The following is a 7,246-nucleotide window of genomic DNA, read 5'->3' as shown; positions in this document are numbered from 1 at the left end:
TGGATGTCTATATGGAAAAAGTGAAACTTGATCTCTACTCCCACCAGCGTGGGCTACACAGCTCTATTCATTTCTCAGAACTCTTTGAGCCATGTGCTTAAGGTGTGTGTGTGTGTGTGTGTGTGTGTATGTGTGTATGTTTCTCATACATGAAATAATACTCAGTTTAAAAAACCTCTATTCGAAATTATTATGTCCACTAATTCCTCTCAACCTTTGCTCTTAGCCTAAATGTTACCTCCTCAGAGAGGTCCTCCATTACCACTCTAGAACTTCAGCCCCTTCAGCATTCTGGATTGTACTGACTTCAACCTGAAAAAGATAGAATGTTATCCAGCCAAGATTCCTCATCCCCCTGCTCTACAACCGACCTCCATCCCCCCCCCCCCGCTTACACTCTCTTCTTTTTTTTGTTGCGCCCCTTCCCCTATATAGTTTGCCCCATTCCCTCCCACCACCTCCAGCCTCTGCTCCACCCATCATCTCCTTGCTTTCCCATCCCAGTCTCCTCATATTCTTCCCCTAGAAATGCTTTCCAGGCTGCCTCCTCCAAGATGTCAAGGATCACAAAGTAAGAGGTAATAACAACACACCTGCTTGTTGGTTTGGACTTTGAAACCCCAAACTTGCCCTGCCTTCTGGGAGTCCTATCAGAGTCTCTGTGGTTTTTCGGTACCTGTTCTGGATCCAGAATCATTTCTGGTGCCCCTAAAACCGAAGGCTTCGCCAGGGAAATGGAATTGAAGCTGGATTACTACCTTTTGTTCTCTGATTGCTACTTGCTCATCCCCTTGGGTCTGATGCTAACTCTGTCCTTGCAAGGTGCATATTTTAAGGAGGGATGATAGAAACTGTCCTTGGAGATCATAAACCTCAGCAAGGCTGACATGCACGGTTGCACAGGTTGTGCATTTCACAACACATCCTGCTAAGGCAGTAAGAGAGACCCGAAACCTAGCCTTCACTCCCCTTAGCAAGCCATACATCCTTGGGACTGTGTCTGTCTAGTGGACAATTAGTAAAATTGTGTACTAATTGACTTGGTGGTTGGAGCCCTGGTGGGAAACAGCTAAAATCAGGAACCCCTTGTCATAGGTCAGTAGAGCTCCCTGTGCACTCAAAAGTAATAGCAATGACCACACGTTTACTTCAGACTCTTTAGTCGCTGCATGTTTGTGTTCTTCATTATACTGTCAATTCCCAGGAGAGCAGGGATCCATCTATCTTGTTCCCAGGTGTACCTGGAGCAGCGTGGGAACTCAAGACAAACTTGTTGAGCTGGGGAAGGAGTTGGTAATGCAGTGGGTGAGAGATGAAAGTGAAAACCTAAGGTTTAGGGTTGAGGCAGAACTCCCTCCTTCTAATGGTGTAGGACAGATGGACAAAGCGGACAGCCACAATCTGGCTTGACATTCACACCCCAGGGCAGATCAGAGAAGGCAGAGTGGCCAGGAGTCACAGAGCAGAAACATTTCGGCTCCAGTTGGGATGTGCAGGATATAAAATGTATGAAACACTCTTTCCCTCAGAGTCTACTTTGTCTGGCATGGGTATAGCTATGCCAACTTTTTTTTGATTAGTATTTGTATGGTATAATTAATCTTCTTACCTACACTCTTAGGATGTTTCTCCTGTTGACACCCTCTAGTTTCAATGTCCTTGCGGACGTTGTCCCTCAGAAGACTGATAGTCTTGGTATGTTCCTGTCTCCTACATGGTGAGTTCTGGGAGGGCAGGGGCTGTCTTCTTTGCTTTGGACCCACCCCACCCTCCCATAGTTTCTCACCCAGTGCAGTTGCTTCATGGTCTACCAAAGTGGGGTTGTCTGCCATCTCCCAACAAGGTAGGAATTTCACTCTTAATGAACAGTGAAGCAGAAGTCACAGGACACCAAGACACAGAGATGGGCCACATCTTCTACTTCCCCTTTACTGTGTAAAAATCACAATGCCAGGTATCACCTGCTCAGCTTCCAGCCTCTGCCTCCTTGTGCTTTTCTTCACCTGACCATTCACAGCTGTCCTGAGAGGGGAAATTTCCTATCCCTTTTTATCATTTCACTCAGGACAGAAGTGAGAGACCTATGATGACACTGAATTAGTGTTCTCTTACCTTATTTGAAACATTGCTGAACCACCTTCTTCCCAATTTTGCACAGAAATATAAATGTCAAGTATAATTTTCAAGCAGGAGTTTTTGTTGACAATTTAAACACTGTGTAATTATAAGAAAGAACACTTCAACGAAGGACACTGACGCAGTACTTAAGTCTTCCCTCTAGCTGTAAATAGACCAGAAGCACGTGGGCCTTGGTGTAGCTCACAAAGGAAACTTGTTATATGGTAGCATCTCATGGTCTTTCTAGGGGAGAGACTCATTGACAGCTTCCAATGGACTTCAATAAAGCTTGGCACATAGTAGGTGCCAGGGGATGCCTTTGAATGAATGAAGGATGATTGCTTCTCCTCAGGGGCCTAATCTTCCCATTTCTCTTGATTACAACAGGTCCGTTGACTGGATAGATGGACCATACGCTCCGTAAGGTCATTAGCAGCACCCAGTGTAACTAAGAGCAAATCTCCCATCCCGTTCCAAGCTCCTCACCCATTAACGCACAACTCTCTGCACTAGGAACAATCAAAACATCCCATCAGCCTGACATAAATGGCTCTGAACCCATGTAGCTCATCTATGAAATCCTGACTTTAGGAAGAGCAAGTGAACATTCATCTAGGATGAAAAAAAATAGTTTCCTTTGACCTCCCACTTCCTTTGGCCCCTCACCTTCTTTCAATGAGAGATGATGCTTGTTTAGGTCTTTCCTCGTGGCTAAGCCAGAGCTTTGACTGAGTCACTGGAGTAGCCTCAGCCAGCTGTGGGAGAAGCTATCTGGAACTTCTAAACCAAGCCACTGTCGTCATCAAGCTGGTTGGCAAATCAGTTTCATCCCTTGCACTAGTTCCCATCAGCTGGTAGTGGCCGCATGGAGCACAGTTCTGGAGCAGCATCTGAGGCTTTATCTAAGGCTTGGTGGAAAAGAATTTCTGAGTGCTCATCAATCCCTACCTTGGTTATTATTATGAAAAAGTCACCCAAAACTTGGAAATAAGGCACAACGATATCTGTGATCTTTCTAGTATCAGGCCAGAGCGTTGTCTAAAAGCCCTCTTAAGAACCGCCTGACCCTCCAAGGAAATGTGAACTTACATATTGACCAGGGACCCAGCTCTGCAAGGGTAGATAGTAACTTGGAAAAAACTTGGAGGGTGCAAATTACAATATTTTTATGCAGTAGAGATGCACATGATTTCTGATCAGCAGAGAATACGGACCCAAACAGTATGAACATATTGTTTGTAGAACCTTAACCAGTCTTGCAGTTCAGTATTGCATTTAGCAATCTAATTCTAGCATCCTTCTATTATTTTAAGAGCGCTATATTTTATATATCAGTTCTCATATCCTCTCTGCAGCCAGCTCTGCCATCCCACTGGTTCTCCCATTATGAGTTAAATAAAATTTTGGTGCATGCTCACTCTGCATTTGTTTGAGATTTTAACATTTTCTGAAACTTATTCCTTGACAGTATGGAAGGAGGAGGGAGGTGGCATGGAAGTTGTGAGCTTTCTGTTTGTGGCCTGGAGTCCAGAGGAAGAGAGGGCTTTGAGGATGTTGCCTACACGGGCTTCTGTTCTGCAGTTCATCCCAGGCTCTCCATCTGCCAGGGACCCAGCTCTGTAGGTAGAGACACACATATGTGTATTCAGTTGCCTGCTTGGGTCACCCAGTTATCTAGTGATGAGAGAGATCATGTTGCCTTTCAATATTAGAGGAGACTTTGGAGACCTAATGAAACGCCATCAACCTTATGCAAGGAAATGATGTGTCACCTCAAGCCCAGCTCAAAGAAGTGAGCTTGAATAAAACTTCCTTTGGTCCAAAGCCTTCTCCACATCACAACATCTTTCCTAATGCTCTCGTGTTCCAGCTTCCCTCCCATCAGTACCACAGCACCCTATAATTAGCAGTATGGATTAATAGTAACTAATGCTTATTGTGTGCATAATATTTACCAGGTAAATTCTAAGTACTTAATACAAATTAAGTCATTTAATATTATAACCATTCTATAAGATAGGCACCATTAATTATCATCCTCTCCATTTACAGATGAAGGTACTGGAGTACTAGAAAAATCAAGTAACTTCCCCCCAAATCTCATAGCTCATCAGTGGCAGAACTGAGATTTGAACCCTGGAAGAATTTATGCTATAACCACTTCACAATAGGCTCCTTTCACAAATTAGAAGTTGCACAAATTCAACTTAAAAAGCTCAACTCTTTTTTTTTTTTTTGCGGTATGCGGGCCTCTCACTGTTGCGGCCTCTCCCCCTGCGGAGCACAGGCTCCGGACGCGCAGGCTCAGCGGCCATGGCCCACGGGCCCAGCCGCTCCGCGGCACGTGGGATCCTCCCGGACCGGGGCACGAACCCGCGTCCCCTGCATCGGCAGGCGGACCCCCAACCACTGCGCCACCAGGGAAGCCCAAAAAGCTCAACTCTTGGGATGATGAAAAAGTCCCAGAGATGGATAGTGGTTATAAGTTGCATAGCATTGTGAATGTATTTTTTACGCCACTGCATTACATACTTAAAAGTGGTTAAAAGGATAAATTCGTATGGTATGTATATTTTACCACAATTTTTAAAGAACTCAGTTCTGCTACATACTAGCTGTGTGACTTTGGGCAAATTAACCTTCTAAGCCTGATTTCTTATCTAAAAAGGGAGATGATAACAGTACACGCGTCATGGGGTTGCTGTAAGGATCGAATTGGTTAATTCAAGTAAATTGCTCAGCAGAGTTCCTGGCACATAGGAAGACAGAAATGCCTGTTAGCTTAATAAATAAATAAATAAAGGCAGTAAAGATTCTTATCAGGAAGAATAGGAGGTGTGAACTTCATTGTTTGTCCATGAAAGACTACCTTGTACTCTTGTGGGAGGAAGAAGCATCAGCCAATCATCAGGCGTCCCACCATCCAGCCTCAACCGAGAAAGGACACACCAAGGTAACCTCATCTCCACAGCAAATTGTGCTCAGATACAAAGAAGAAAAAACCAACTACTATTATCCTACGTTTGGGGGCCCTTATTAACTGCTAGGCACCAGCTAAACCCTTTGCATTATCATCCTATTATCATGGTAACTGTATGAAATCAGCATTATCACCTGCATTAGAGGAAAAAGAAGAAAATCCCTAAGATGCAGAGAAGTTAAACAGCTTGCTTAAGGTCATCCAGCTGCTGAACAACAGACCCAAGATTTGAAACCAGGTCTATGCCTCTCAGTTCTGACTGTTACAACAAATCACCACACGTGAAATGGCTTCAACAACAAACATTTATTTCTCACAGTTCTGGAGTGTGGCAAGTCCAAGATCAATGTGCCAGCAGATATGGTGTCTGGAGAAGACCCACTTCCTGTTTTGCAGATAGCCATCTTCTTGTATCTTCATGTGGCAGAGAGAGAGAAAAGCAAGCCCTCTCCTTTCTCTTCTTCTAAGGGCACTAATCCCATCATGAGGGCTCTACCCTCATGAACTAATTACCACCCAAAAGTTCCACTCCTAATACCGTCACATTGTGGGGTAGGCTTTCAACATATGAATTTGGAGGGGATGCATTCAGTTCATAACACTCTCTACAAATAATTCCAAAATAACCATATTATACCACCATGCTGCTTTGCTACCAAGAGTGTGACATGTTTGGAGCAATATTAACCAGAATTCAAAACACAAAACAAAACGGATCACTGTGCAGGAGGAGGAGGGAGTTCTCCTTTGACCTTAAAATGGGAGAGACTAGTAGAGTCTCCCCAGTTCTTCTTATAAGCTTCCCTGGAAAAGAGTTCCCTCAAACACCAGTCTCCCTTTCCTCTCCCAACATGCCCAGGTCAAATCTTAGCCTCATCCCTTACATTATAGCCTGAAGCCTTCCGTCCAGGGGAGGCCACCTAATGACTTGGGATTATGAAGTCGTTTCTCAGTAGAAACCAAAAAAGAAGAGATGGGAATCCAGGGCCTGCCTGGGTCCCCATGCTACTGTGTCCCTGCAAGCGAGGCAGAGTCCCAGGCAGAGCGAGAGGAGGAGCGGGCTTTTGGGATGGTACACAAGGAGAAATGCACAGTCTATCCCTCTTTGTAGAGGGTGCATCCTTCTTGGAGCCATTCACCCTGAGGACCCATGAAAATGTGGGGCTGTGTTTTGGGAGTGGGCCTTTGAAAACACTGTGGCGATGAGGAGGAGCAGATAATTAAAATACTTGTGGTTGTAAACAATGGAAACTGAGTTCTGACTCTTTGAACAAAATGGGAGTTATATATATATATATATATATATATATATATATATATATATATATATATATGAGATTCACTTAATCAAGGCAAATCTGGAAGACTAAGTTTGAAAAATAGAATTGATGGGACCAAGTGCCTCCAAAGGGTCAAGAAACAGGAAACGCAACGACTATCATTTGTGGGAGACCGCCATCATTACTCTTCATAGCCCTCAGTCGACATTCCATATCCTAGGAAGGTCATACATTTGTTCACGATGCCCAAGTCCTAAAGGTTAAGATTCTGGGATAGGCAGGCTTTAGATCTCTGGCTTCCATAGTTGGAGGAAAAGCATTTCTTTCCACCAAGATCTCACACCTGGGGAATGACTTCCAAATAGGAAGGTAAGTGGTTGCTGAACCACACAACATCCCCCTTACCCCGACTCCTGCCAAAAAATTCCAGCCATTGTGATAGCAATGACATGTATTAATATCAGTAGCCCTTTTAGGAATTTTTCCAGTCCCAGTTTGCTTGAATACCATGAATATTCAAGATGAAAGTGTAACTTTTGTGATCATCAATGAAAATGTCTTGCACAAACATTTGTCTTACCTAAAAAATCATACCCAGTCTAAAAAATAGCATATTTCCAGTTAAGACCTTCTCTGTATGGAATTAGTTCATCTTGGATAGTTAGGAGAGAGAGCACAGGACAAAGTCAAAGAAAGAGGTTACATGATATCCAGTGGTGAATTGTTACCTATTATCAAAATAGGAGGAAGAACAGAAAGTAGAGCTATACACAATTATCTCTCTAGTAAACTTCCCAGGGCAATTACCTGGTGGCCAGAACACTCTCACGTGGATGAAATAACCTGAGAAGAACAAATAATTTAGAAC

This window comes from Kogia breviceps, chromosome 18 (genome assembly GCF_026419965.1).
Source record: "Kogia breviceps isolate mKogBre1 chromosome 18, mKogBre1 haplotype 1, whole genome shotgun sequence".
In the NCBI taxonomy this organism is placed as follows: domain Eukaryota; kingdom Metazoa; phylum Chordata; class Mammalia; order Artiodactyla; family Physeteridae; genus Kogia; species Kogia breviceps.
This window is presented reverse-complemented; position numbering follows the sequence as displayed.